The sequence below is a fragment of the Vulpes vulpes genome, chromosome 1, assembly GCF_048418805.1.
Source record: "Vulpes vulpes isolate BD-2025 chromosome 1, VulVul3, whole genome shotgun sequence".
Classification (NCBI taxonomy): domain Eukaryota; kingdom Metazoa; phylum Chordata; class Mammalia; order Carnivora; family Canidae; genus Vulpes; species Vulpes vulpes.
Genome location: NC_132780.1, coordinates 22,550,052 through 22,564,082, shown reverse-complemented (window position 1 = coordinate 22,564,082; position 14,031 = coordinate 22,550,052). Strand labels below are relative to the sequence as shown.

The following is a 14,031-nucleotide window of genomic DNA, read 5'->3' as shown; positions in this document are numbered from 1 at the left end:
TTATTTATTCATTCATGAAAGAGAGAGAGAGAGAGAGGCAGAGACACAGGCAGAGGGAGAAGCAGGCTCCATGTAGGGAGCCTGACGTGGGACTCCAGGATCAGGACCTAGGCTGAAGGCGGCGCTAAACCGCTGAGCCACCCGGGCTGCCCTCACTGTCTTTTAATGAAAACCAGGGTTCACAGAGCAATAAATGTCCACATTCCAACAGCTGTCATTTAAGTACAGTACATGGTGGGTGCCCCTGATCTGAGAATTTATCAAATTTTGTTTCATCACTCCTTACATACAGAGATAACAATAGTATGACTCTTGCTGATCCTAAAAGTAGAGTCTGAAACTAACTCAGAATTATCATCTAGTCACTAGATGTAACTAGAAAATCAGATCCCTTCATGGCCATGTTCTACATCAACAACAGCAACATTGATCACACCAACTGAAATAGGAATCACAGATGGACATAGGGCTTCTTAGCTTCAGGCTGTACTCAGAACTGTAGTTCATGTTTTAGAAAATCTCCCTCCTTGGGTCACTGGGTGGCTCAAGGATTGAGCATCTGCCTTTGGCTCAGGTCGTGATCCCGGGGTCCTGGGATCCAGTTCGGCATTGGGCTCCCCGCAGGGAGCCTACTTCACCCTCTGTCTATGTGTCTGCCTCTCTCTGTGTGTCTCTCGTGAATAAATAAAATCTTTAAAAAAAAAAAAAAAAGAAAAAGAAAAAAAACCCCTCCTCTTTGTGTGGAAGCTTATGTCAATACTGGTCCCCACCCTGACAAGCAGTTACTTTGCAGATGTTACACTTCATTTGTTATTTCAAACGGAGCCTTTTTCTCCTGAACCTCCCCTTCTCAGACTGGTATATAGAGAGTCATCCAAAATGTCTTTTTTCAGGAAGCCAGGCCTATGGTGACAGTCACCAAAATCAGAGGATAGGTGGTAGGGAATCAGAAGAACCCTAACACATAATTTAAAATTCTCTGATCTCTCCTCAAATTATCCAATCACCTGGTGCAGTAATACAGTACCTTCTGGGGGATTTGAGAATAACTCTAGAAAGCATTCTGTCTCTTCTCTCAATTAGCAGAAACAGTTAATAGTGATTAATAATGCTCTTCCCAAGAAGTTGGGGAAACATTAGTGAGAGAAATTTTCCTGTGATCTGTGGAGACTGACAGTCTCCTTGGTGGGGAGCAATAGTGAGATCTGGATCAGGTCTGGAGATACTACAGACCAAGGACATAGTCTAGGTGAACTATGTGCTTCCATGATAAGGTCTCTTCCAAATTGAATATCAATATTAATGATTCTTCAGACCTCAGAGAACCATCCTCATTCATGATGTGGGCAGAAAAATAGAATCTTACAAAAGTACCAGAAAATGAGCTGTTGATAGATAAGGGGGAAAGGAAAAATGGGGGAGTGAAGAAAGAACCTAAGGGCATCAAAAAGGTACTAGAGTGGCTACTTTAAAAAGACGTGGAAGTGACCATCACATTTAGTGATCATAAACTTTTGCTTCCCAAGCTAACAGTAGGCCTGAAGGACTTGTAGGAGGAAGACCATTAGCAGTAGGTGGCAGCCTGCCATGAGACAGGGGCAGAGTGCAGACAACCACTTAGCTATTGAAGGAAAAGGCATGAAAAATCTCTCCCTCAAGTCCAACTGGAAAGCTTATTGAAATGTACAAGAAGTGAAGACAGAAAAAAATGGTCAACTCTTCAACTCACCAGTCAGCATTACTTTGTCAGTGAATGAGTCAGAAAAGGTCAATTTTTGGTTAAAACCTTGCAATGTTTCCCAGCTTTTCTGAGAAAATGCAAAATCCTTGCAGAGTCCTGAGGACCTTCATGGGACTTGGCCCCATGTCGTCTCCCTAACATCTTCTCTGGTAAGTTCCTTCTGCTCTCCTGCTCACCTGTGCCCTGGTTGCTTGTTTCCTCCCCTTTGATCTCACCTCCCCAACTACCCTTGTGAGCCTCCCCACCTCATCTTTTCAAGTCTTGCCTAACAGATCTCCTCGATATGGCCTCCCCTGATCATCTCACTCAACACCTCCTTCTATTCCCACCCCTGCCCCATTCTTTCCCCCGATGGTTTGGTCCCAGTTTTCTGGTTTTCGTCTGTGATCTTTCTCACATGCTGCGAATAATGTGTGATGCATTAGGTACTGTGTAGAGTTGATGCAAAGGGTGCCTAAAGGTTTCTCCACGTTCATCTCTAACGCCGGCAGTTCCTTTTCATTTTCCCCTCATTATTCTCCTCTTCCAGGTTGTTATTGCACGTGGTTCTCAAAAATAAAATGTAATCCCATTTGGGAGACACAACCCTCAGCTTGGCCACAAACACAGTCCTGCCTTGTTCTCAGCTTCCTTCTCCCCCTGCCTAGGTCTCGCTGCCCTCATCTTCCCCCGTTTCTTTCATCTGGCCATTTCAGGCACAGTGATTATGCCTTGCTCTCGCTGCTCCTGTCTCAGTTCTCTCTGGATAAGTTAATCAGTACTTATTAACCACATACAGCAATTTACACACTTCACAGATATTCTCAGAAGATTATCTCAACTCCCTATATAGGCATGGTCAGTGCAGTTACAGATGAGATGATAATTACTTCCCAGGAAGGGGCTGACCTTATGGTGGCCCAAACCTTTATCCTGAGGAAAAAAATCCCCTTTCCATATGTGCTCTGTGGCCATGATGGCCACTGTGCCTCCAAGGAAATGTAATTTAAACAGACCTCTTTAGGCAAAACACAGAAATAGGGTATTTGCTAGAAAACCTAGTACACCTGAAACTAATATAGCACTGTATGTTAATTACACTAGAATTTTTTTAAAAAGGAAAAAGAGAAAAAGAAAACCTAATAAATACCATGTGGAAATTTAATTATCTTGTTTCTCCTGAGGTTGCAATATGAACCCTGATAAATATTAGTAGGAAGCATATTTTCTAAGGGTTCCTGAAATGTTCAGTCCTTACCTTCCTGTCCTTAGGGTGCCTGATACTTAACCTCTGTCTTCTCTACTACTGATGCATCTGGAGTCTTCTTCCTAAATCACTGAACTCAAAGTCTTGATCCTCTTACATATAAGGTGTGTAAGAGCATGCTCAGCTCGTAATTTATGAGTATACATCTATTGTCCTATGATAGGTGAATGAATCAGTGTGTATGTGTGTGTGTATGTGTTGTCAATGGGGTAGTAAATACCCCTTGTGGGAACTTTAAGGATCACTCCAACCGTGTTGCAGAAATTATACTCGGGGAGGCATATGAAAGTAAGGGATTTATTTATTTTTATTTTTTTTAAAGATTTTATTTATTTATCCATGAGAAAGAGAGAGAGAAAGAGACAGAGACACAGACAGAGGGAGAAGCAGAGGGAGAAGCAGGCTCCATGCAGGGAGCCCAATGCAGGACTCGATCCTGGGTCTCCAGGATCATGCCCTGGGCTGAAGGCGGTGTTAAACCGCTGAGCCACCCAGGCTGCCCAAGGATTTATTTTTAAAAAACCATTTATTTGAGATGGAGAAAGAGCATGCACATACAAGCAGGGGGGGAGGGGCGGAAGAACAGGGAGAAGCAGACTTCCCTCTGAGCCAGGAGCCCCACATGGGACTCAATCCCAGGACCGTGGGATTGACCTACTGAGCCACCCTGGTTGTGGCTTAGTAGAGGATTTATTATACTCACAAGTCCTAGAGGAAGGAGGCACCATACCCTACTCAGGAAGCCATACGGGGAAGTACCCAAGGAACTGGCTCAAGCAAGCATGTGGGGCTCAAGCAAGCAAGAGAGTGAGGACCCCTAAGCAAGTGCCTTAATTGGGGGAGAAGGGAATACACAAGCAAAAAGTCTCACACTTTTTGGGATTTCACTGGTGTGATTGTCCCTAGGTCGCAGCTGGGGGAGGGGAGCAAGAAGAGGAACAGTGACCAGGCTTATTATCCTGGTGCAACTAGTCATCTGGGGGGTGCTCATAGCTTGTTTGTGGGGATACTGAAGCATCAGAAAAACTTGCGGTTTTATCAATTTACAATGCAATCTATTCTGTGTTGCCTCAACATCATTAACAATTCTAATTAGGGTGGATGCTACTTGCCATCTGGGTTGTGGAGATATTAAGAGTGAAGGGGCACTTGCGTGGCTCAGTTGGTTCAATGTCTGACTCTTGATCTCAGCCCATGTCTTGATCTCAGGATTGTGCATTTAAGTCCCATATTGGGCTCCCAAGAGTGAGGGAAGTCTGGTCAAGTGTGCTGTTCCTTAGTCCTACCTTTGTCAGGGACAACCTAGCTATGGAAAGCAGCGACGTTCCACCAGGCTTCATCACCTATGATGGTTAGCAATGTCCTTCACATAGTCTATCAAGTCCCATGTCTGTTCATGCAGTCAATCCCAGGGGGTTCCCAAGGGGTCTAGGGGAGAGTTGACCACTAGCACTCTGGCATCTGGAAAGGGACTGAGGATGGAAGAGGCCACCCCCTCTGACTAATGGAATATTTCAGATGGCCCAGGTTTGGTTCCATCCTATCTTAGGGAGGCCTCTGTAGTTGCCCAGTGCTTCCTAGAACATAATGGGAAGCTGATTTTGGAGGGTCAGAGGTTCTCCTGTGAGAGTCTCTATTTCCAGCAAAGCTCAGTAGGTAGCCAGTTATTTGTTGTTTTAATGATGTATATCCCAAGGCTGAGAAGGATGGTTTTTTTTTTTTAATCAGAGGCTCTGGGGGCAACTAATATCTATCATACTGGTTCAGACACTCCAAGAGGCATGAAAAGAGGTTGCCAAAGCCTCTTAGTGGAGTTTCTGAGGGCACTAGCCAAAGTGGCTGTTGAGTTTAACTTACAAGCTAAATTTGTAAATGAGGAATATGTTGTCACCAAACACCAAGGACTAAAAATGTCAGACTAAAGTGTCATTAATAAGTGCATCAACTGGGCAGCCAGGGTGGCTCAGCGGTTTAGCGCCACCTTCAGTCTGGGGCGTGATCCTGGAGTCCCGGGATCGAATCCTGCATCAGGCTCCTTGCATGGAGCCTGCTTCTCCCTCTGCCGTGTCTCTGCCTCTCTCTCTCTCTCTGTGTCTCTTATGAAAAAATAAATTTAAAAAATGTTTTAAATGATAAGTGCATCAACTGAATCTCCTTGGAGGAGGATGTCATCAGTGTAATGTCACATCTGTGCTTGTGGAGAAAGGTAGTTGTGCACAGATTATGTGTGATGGTAAAGCTGTTGTGATAGTCCAGGAGTGGATTGGAAAAGGTGTATTGGGTCCCTTTGGAAGTGAAACCAAACTGCATCTGAGAGGCTGTTAAAATAGGCTGAGCTAAACAAAATATGTTAAGCAAATCTATAAGTGCAAAATATCCACTAGTTATTGATTGAGTAGAATTGGTAATTTTAATAATACTGGGTATTGAGTGTGGGCCCTTGATAGATGGGACCACAGCTTCAAGGTTGTAGACATCCACAAGGAACATCCTCTCCCCTCAATCAAGATTTAATAGCAGGCAATTCTGGATTGGGGGCTCAGTGGAATAATTATCTCTTTATTAATTAGGTTTCATATAATAAATTTCAATCCTGAAGGCACTGGTTTAACTTATATTGGGTCATATTAACTATTTTAGCTGAGTGTTCATGGGGTCTCATGTGTCCAGTCAACTTATAAGTGTGAAAAATGCCTTTAATTTAATGTTTCTATTTATTATGTAGAGCATTCTGCCCAATATGAAATAATTTACAGCAATGGATACTATAACCTTGGAAAAGACTACAGCTAAAGTGAGGCATGGCCATTTTAAAAATTTTCTATTTAGTCACTTTCTTTAGTTTATAGGGGTACAATATTTAAACTGAATGGGACCCTCAGGTAAAACTACAATTTGAGCCCCAGTAACGATTATATCCATAATGTTTTGTCTATTGGTGCATTTCAGCAAATTTAAATTCTATTTTAGAGCGTAGATTGGGCAGGAAAGCCAATCTGCACCAGGTCAATCTGTTTTGTTATTGAAATTCTATAGTATGTAAAATTTTGATCCTATTAAGTCAGATTATGGAAACTTGTTTTAGTCATATATACATGTGCATGCACAATTTATTTAATCACCTTTTCTTTTTCTTCCCCTGCATTTGGGCGTCTGTTTTAAACCAATAAGTAATCTAGAGCTAGTATTATGCTTGGCACACCTGCATTTGCTTAGTGCCTGGAGTGTAAAGTTCTTTTTTTCCCTCCATCTTGGGCCTCCTAAAAGTGGCACACTCCCCCCCCCCCCCCCCCCCCCCCCCCCCCCCCCCCGCCACCTCCTCCCCTCGCGCCGCCCTGAGGCTTTGTTCCTGTCTCTGGTTGATAAGCTGAAAACGGGAGGAGAAAGAGCCTTGGTCTCTCCAGGCAGTTGCCTCCCCTGGGAAGGCCCCAACCGCGGAATAAGCAGTCCTTCCTGCCTTTTTACTTTTTCTTTCTTTTCTTTTCCTTCTCCTCCTCCTAGGAAAACCTTTTAGAATGGCTCTTATCTATCTGTAAGCAGCTAGTTGGCTGTCCATCTGACCATTTCTCCAAGCGGTAGGTTCCCTCTCTAGGGCGTCCAGGTCAGCCTCAGAGGGGCTGGGACCAAGAGCGACCACAGGAGGGATGCAGGGTGGGGTGGAGGAGGCCCCGGGCCCTTGGGTAGGATCGTGCGAGCGAGGCGCCACCGGCTCCCAGGGGAGAGGCGAGCGATCCTCCTCAAGGGTTACTGTAGAGCACAGAGCGCTGCGCATCCGTCTCCCTCCCGTCCAGCCCCAGCCCCGCGAGCGGTGTGGCTCCGAGGAGGTGCGTGCTCCTCCGCCGAGACATCTCCCGAAATCACCCTCACCAGAGGCGGGCTGAGAAGTATCGCTTCACCTGCCGGGTGGCTGGGAGTCCGGGAGCCCGAGGATCATGACCCCGAGGATCATGATCGCCCCTGGAGAGCCGCTGAATCGCCGCTGGAGAGCCGTATCCTGGATGCATTGTTGGGACGGGGACACCGTCTGCACCTTGAGACGCAGACTTGGCTGCACTTGGAAGGAAGGGGCATCTCAGAGTAGCGCCAGGCAGCGCCCTGAAGGCCGAAACAGGGAGCCTTCCCGGACGGTGCACACAGTCGGGGGTCGGGGCGGGGGTGGGGTGGGGGGGAGCCGAGCAGTAAGTGCGCCTCAAAGACATTTCTTGGGGACTTTCACCAGAGTTCAGAATCATCAAACGGAGAAGTAATTCCCCTTGTGGAGTCTTTAAGGATCCCTCCAACAGTAATTACACTTGGAGTACATGAAATTAAAGAATTTATTATACTCCCAGGTCCTAGAAGAGGGAGGCCAGGTACAGACTAGGGGCCAGATGGGAGGAGAGCCCAAGAAGCCGGCTCAACCTAGCAGGAGGGGAGCAGAGAGAGACAGAGACACAGAACAGAGAAAGACCCAACAGGAGTCAGGGGCAGGAGAAAGCAAGAAAGGGAATTTGTGTCGGGGGGCCAGCCTTATCAGGCGAGTACATTTAGTCCTCTGGTGTGCACAGCCTTTGTGGGGATGTTGAAGCTTCAGGAAATTATGAAATTTAAAAATGTTGGCATACAGAATGTGTGCATGTGTTTTTGATTGTTTTATTTTATGGACCATGTTGTGTTTGGGTGTTTGTAACAGCGTGTCTCTAAAAAAAAGTGAGTGATAAGCGTAAGACTGGAAACCTCCACCTTCTTTCTCTTTTGTTTATGGGTATAGGATTCTCTTTATTGTGCTTGTGACATTACATTTGTAGTAAATATCTGTGGCCAGTGCAAAGTAGATTGAACTTCATCTCCTGTTTACAGAAATAGAAGTCATGTTAAATAAAAAGTAAAAGAAAGGTTGCACAAGTTGGAGAGCAGGAATGAGCAGGAATTGTAGACAGGTTAAGTTCTCCATGCGACCCTGACATGGAATCACATGTAAAAGTGCTTTGATAGATTCTGAATTCAGCACTTACTTTGGATCTGTTGAATTCCCAGCTTAGACCCTAATTGCCTTCACAGTAAGTACTTTGATGGAGGAAATGAGATAGGACTTTATTTGTCCGTGAATGACTGCAGTTCCTAAATAGCGTGTTAATCTAGGATTCACTGAGATTCACCAAATGTAGACTCAGTTCATCTTTTTTATTTTTTTTTAAAGATTTATTTATTTATGATAGACAGAGAGAGAGAAAGAGAGGCAGAGACACAGGAGGAGAGAGAAGCAGGCTCCATGCTGGGAGCCCGATGTGGGACTCCGGGGACTCCAGGATCGTGCTCTGGGCCAAAGGCAGGCGCTAAACAGCTGAGCCACCCAGGGATTCCCCACCTTTTTTATTTTTACATTTTGTGATGACTTTCATCTTAGGGAAGTTGTATACTTTTATCTACTCTCATTTAATCAAGTTATTTTTAGTTTCTATTTTTGGCATTGCTTACTAAGTATTTGCCATAACTCCTGCGTGAAATACACACACTTCTAAGTGCTCAATACACACTTGGTAGAGCAGTGAGTAAACATGACACCTCGGATTCCCCGTTTATGTTTACTCTTCTGGCTACTCTAAATGCCCTCTTCACCTCTCTTTCCATGCTGGTATTGCTCAATGTGTTCCTGAATGAAAAAGAATCACCTTTTGCAAACAAAATCCTCAGTGTGACCAAGGTTCCAACACAGACACATGCTCAATTGATTCCCTCATACCTAAGTGACTTCTCAAATTCACTGAGGTCTTAAATTTTTTCTCCCTTCCCTGATGTTTCTCCAGAGCTTCCTGCCACTATTTTTAAAGAACTACATAAACATTATCAATAACTCTGTCATTTTTATTTCACTACTGTCTTTCTGAGGTAATCTGAATTCCCCTTGCAGAACTTTCCCATCAGTAACAGCAGAAATGATCATTATTTCCCAGCAAGATGATGAGATCATGAAGTTCAGGTGCTCCTTTCCTCCTGAGATTCAGATACCCCCATAATATTAGGGTTCAGATGCCCCTTTTGCACTTGTGCTACAAGTGTGAAAACGGCAGCCACTGTCCCATAGCAAAATAGTGTTTGTTTAGTTGCTCTCCATTTGAAATACATGTCACATTCCTGAAAGGACTTGGATACCTTGGAATATGTGGAAAGAACTATCCTGTGGATCGAACTGTTCCTCACTGGGTGGGACACAATCACAATATATAGGCAGGAGAGAGGTTTTCTGTGAGGAGAGACAAAACTTTACCCTTGTGCAGTTTCTTCAGGACAGCCCCATAACACTCTTCTATCTTTCTATCCTGAATCTATCTAGGGTCTTTTCCTCTTGTACCTAACCTAACATACAGAAACTCACAAAACTCACTTTAACAGTTGATGTTTCATGCATGTGAAGAACAGTAAGATGATGTTTATTAGTTTACAGCTAAGAATGTACATATTTTATGTCAAAATGACTTTATGGAATATGTCCACTTGTATTAGTAGCCTTTGGAGGCACCTAAAATATTGGGCTTTTTAAAAGATTTTATTTATATATTCATGAGTGTCGCACGCGCTGGGGGTGACAACCGTCCAGGGATGAGGGTAAGGGAATGAGGAAAAGAAAAGAGACATAAACAGAGTGGGAGCAGGAGGGACATATGGCTGGATTCAGCCACAATGCCAACTTTATTTGTATTATTCACTTTTTTATAAAGCAGGGTTGTTTAACAAGCAGGATATTTTAAGCTTAGTTCTCCAGACATGTCCTTTTACAGTAGATAGCAACAGTATGCGCCCTTGAATAGATAGCAATAGTATGCGTCCTTGAGCCACAAGCCTTCAACAACAAGGGTGAGACAGGTGGGCTGCGGGGTTGGAAGAGTCAACAGAGAGCCATTGCTCGATCCATTAACCCCTTCCTGGCACGCGGCTCCCAACATCTCCCCCTGTTGTTTTTAATTTGAGATTTTGAAAATAGAGATTTTTAAGGGCTTTGTGCTGGAAACTTTTAAAGGACGCATACAAGCATATTTCAATAGTTAAAGCAATTACTAAGGTTGTAGCGACAGCAATTATAATCCAAATGCCAGGGGAATTAAATTCAAACCATTGCAAGGGGTTAATACCTCGGATACCTTTTAAAAATTTATCTGCCAATTCAGCAGGGTTCTCAATAGAGAGATGAGCATTGTTAAGTGCAGCCACTTGCTGTTCCAGGCTTAGCAAATCTAAGCTTAAATCTGTATTGTTCCAAATCCCCTTTAAATCTTGCTGCACTTGCTCCCATGTATGTTCTGTCTCATTATAAGGTAGTGCGGTGACGCAGATATGCTGAAAGCCCGCATGACATTGCAATGATAACTGAGCTCGGAGCCGAGCATATTGCCCTCCCAGGTACTCCACAGCTTCTTCCAACCCTTGCAGACGAGCAACAATTTTTTGATCAATAGTCCCTTGTGTGGCAAGAGCCACAGATACGTTATGGGCCAAAGAATTAACATGTTGAGCGGTGTGGATGGTTTGGCTGAGTGCCACAGAAGAAACAGTGGCAGAGGCTATCAAAGACACAAAAGCAACTATTCCTGTCACCAATAGACCCAAAAATCTTTTTGTTCTTACCACCATATCAGTGAGTTGTTTAGCAAAGGAATACCCGTAACTAGTATACCACAGCCCTGTAATATTAACAGGGAGCATGACATACGGGGGTTGCTGTACTAACATAACTGTAACAGGGCGAGCATTTCCAGGGGGCAGATGAACAGGCAAACAATTAGTCAATACACAATTTTGGCAACTAGCCTGGTATTTGTCCTGAGAGGCTTGAAGCTTATTAATTTTGCCTCTCCCCACCACCAACAGGAAGGGACGCGGTACGCAAGCCTGAATATACAGATCAACATGAGGGGGGTAAATAGGTCCAGTAGTAGAGTTTGTTTTAAGGGGATGGAGAGCTGCAGCCAGCTTCCAAAGGTCCGAATGTATCACTCGTGGTGTTGAAAGCGGGCGGGAGGCACGTATCCATAATATTCATAGGCGGCACGGAGTCCTGGAGATCTCACTCTGACTCGCATTTCTTGCCAGGCTGCAGATTTTGATTTTGACCAGTCCGTTATACGCAAAGACGGTGTCATTACTGGGTGCAAAGTCTCAGGGTCTTGCACTCTGCATTCTCTCCAAACCGGGAGAGATGATTTCCAATTGGGCACTGTAGGGCAGTCAGGATAGTCCCAAGGGCTCATTCCAGGAGGAGAATCTCGAAAGTTAGAAGTAGCCCCTGGTGCGAAGAATGGTTCATTAAGCGCCCAATAATCAACCATCTCCTCCTCCCTTCGATCTCCATTATGTCTTTCGTCATCCCAATACCGACGCTTGACGGTGCGAGTCACCTGCTTAGTAAAAAGACACCCATAGGAGGGGGACTGACCATTTTCAGCGGCCTGGAAACAAATTGGAACCTGATCTGCCAACCCAGTCCAGCTGATGGGTCTTGCGACAGCCTCAATGGAATATGCCTCTAGCCCGCCCAGCACATCTGTTAGATTAGTACCTACATGAGGCGTAGGATTATCCCAAGTAACGGGCCGTACAAAAGGCGGGTCCACCATAAAAGCCCAATAAGAGGACGCCTCGGCTGTTTCAGTAGAGGCGGAGATGACTGCTAAAAGAGCCAAAAACAGGTTAGTAGGAGTAAGGGGGGCCTGGGCTTTCCCTACGGTTTGTTTGGCCTCACCAACCACCTTTTTTATTTGTCCCCGAGTAGGCAATGGGGCTCTCCTTTCTCTTCTCCTCCGGGGTTTCACCGTCTGGTCCTGTTGAGGAACTTGTGGTTGAAGGAAGAGGCGGGCCATTTTCTTTAGTAAATCGGACGCACCGCAACGGCAGCCACCGTGGCGTTTCCTCATTCTGTGGGAAAATACAAGCAAACCTCCGTCCTCGCCGGAGGACTGGATCTGGGCCAGACCACTGTCTAGTCAGCGGATCCTTCCATCGTGCATAAAGGAAGGGCTCCGGTTCTAGAGCCCAAAACCTCTCAGCTGCAGTTTTACCTACTGCATCAACATTCAAAAAATTTAAAACATATAAAGTTAATGCCAAATGCATATGTGGTGAATACTTAGTCTTTCCCTTAAGTATCTCCCACTCTTTTAATTTATGTAAATAAGTTTTTAGGGTGGAATGACTTCTTTCAACAATGGCCTGACCCTGTGAATTATATGGAATACCAGTGGAATGTGAAATGCCGAAAGTTAGGCAAAATTGCTTAAAAGAAGACGAGGTATAAGCAGATCCATTGTCTGTTTTAATAGCCTTGGGGAGGCCTAGTTGGGAGAATGCAGCAAATAGATGATTTTGTACATCAGTAAAGGCTTCTCCACTGTGGGCAGAGGCAAAAATATATCCTGAAAAGGTATCAACAGAAACATGGATATATTTCAATTTACCAAATGGGGGATATAATGTAACGTCCATTTGCCATAGATGATTAGGTAAGAGGCCTTGGGGATTAACAGTAAATGAAGGGAGATTGAGGGTTTCAGGGCAAGTCCGACATTCTTTTACTATTTGTCGGGCTGATTCACGTGAAATCTTAAATTGTCTTCGAAGAGCTGCTGAATTTTGGTGAAATTTGCTATGGCTTTCCTTAGCAGCATCAAGAGAAGAAAGAAAATTAATATGCGTGATTTCATCACCAATTGCATTTCCATAGGATAATGGGCCAGGCAGGCCTGAATGAGCTCGAATATAAGAAATGTAAATCAGATTATGTCTTTTAAGAAGACTGTGTTGAATAGACGAGAAGAGGATATATAACTCTTCATCATTACAACATAGAAAGGCAGAGGGAAGTAAGGGCACAGCTTGAGCAACATATAGACTGTGAAAAGATTTAATGGCTCAGGATATTTTTGTAAAGCAATAGCAACAGCTTTTAATTCTGCTCTTTGCACTGATTTAGTTGAGTAATGATATTTCTCTATATGTTCCTCCCTTTTTGAGACATAATAAATTGCAATATTGCCAGATTTGTTGGCGTCCACAAAAATGTTTGCAGCTTCCCTAATTGGGGAGTGAGAAAGGGAACCTTGTGGGATTGTTGAAACCTTATTTAGAAACTGCAGAAGTGGGATCCTTGGGTGGCGCAGCGGTTTGGCGCCTGCCTTTGGCCCAGGGCGCGATCCTGGAGACCCGGGATCGAATCCCACGTCGGGCTCCCGGTGCATGGAGCCTGCTTCTCCCTCTGCCTGTGTCTCTGTCTCCGTCTCTGTCTCTCTCTCTCTCCGTGACTATCATAAAATAAAATAAAAAAATTTAAAAAGGGGGAGAAAATATGCAAAAAAAGAAAATAAAAAAAAAAAAAGAAACTGCAGAAGTATATCTGCCGGCAAATGGAATTTAACTTGGCCCGGGTATGAGGCGAGGGCAATTTGCCAATCAAGGTCAAACTGTTGTAAATTTTCAAACTTCTCTTTAGTTAACATAGCACAGATTAAAAAATCAGGCTCCTTGCCTAGGAGTTGTAGGGAACGCATCCTTCCCCGAGTGATGAGTTGAGCCAGCATGCTAGGAAGAGAATTAATAACATGCAGAGAATGTAATGGGAGATGTATCCATTCTAAAGGGCCATGAGGTTGCCAAAGGACAGCCAAAGGCATGATTGCAGGGTTCAATAAAATTAAGTATAGTGAATCCACCAAAGAAACTCTGTTAGCCTGAGCTTCCGAGAGTTTATTATTGACCAATTCTAATGTTTGTTTGGCGCCCCCCGTCAACATTCTAGGAGAGGCCGGATTAGTCTCCTTTTAGTATATTAAAGAGGGGGCGTAACTGTTCCGCAGTTAAAGTTAACGTTGAACGTATCCAGTTGATATCTCCTAACAACTTTTGATAATCGTTTAATGTTTTAAGAGGGGCAGTGCGTATTTGAATTTTTTGTGGCTTAATAGTTTTTTGTTCAATAATATATCCAAGATATTCATAAGGTTCAGCTCTCTGAACCTTTTCAGGGGCCACTATCAAATTAAATTTTTGAAGGCAAGACTGCAATCTCTCGAATGCT

General features: G+C 44.2%; 1 long non-coding RNA gene across 1 annotated transcript; it reads left to right on the top strand.

Moving 5' to 3' along the window:
- Window positions 1-6,383: 6,383 nt before the first annotated feature.
- On the top strand, window positions 6,384-7,595 carry LOC140593776 (uncharacterized). Its single transcript, XR_011994088.1, has 2 exons — window positions 6,384-6,562; window positions 6,779-7,595. It is a non-coding gene; the product is annotated as an uncharacterized lncRNA (long non-coding RNA).
- Window positions 7,596-14,031: the final 6,436 nt, after the last annotated feature.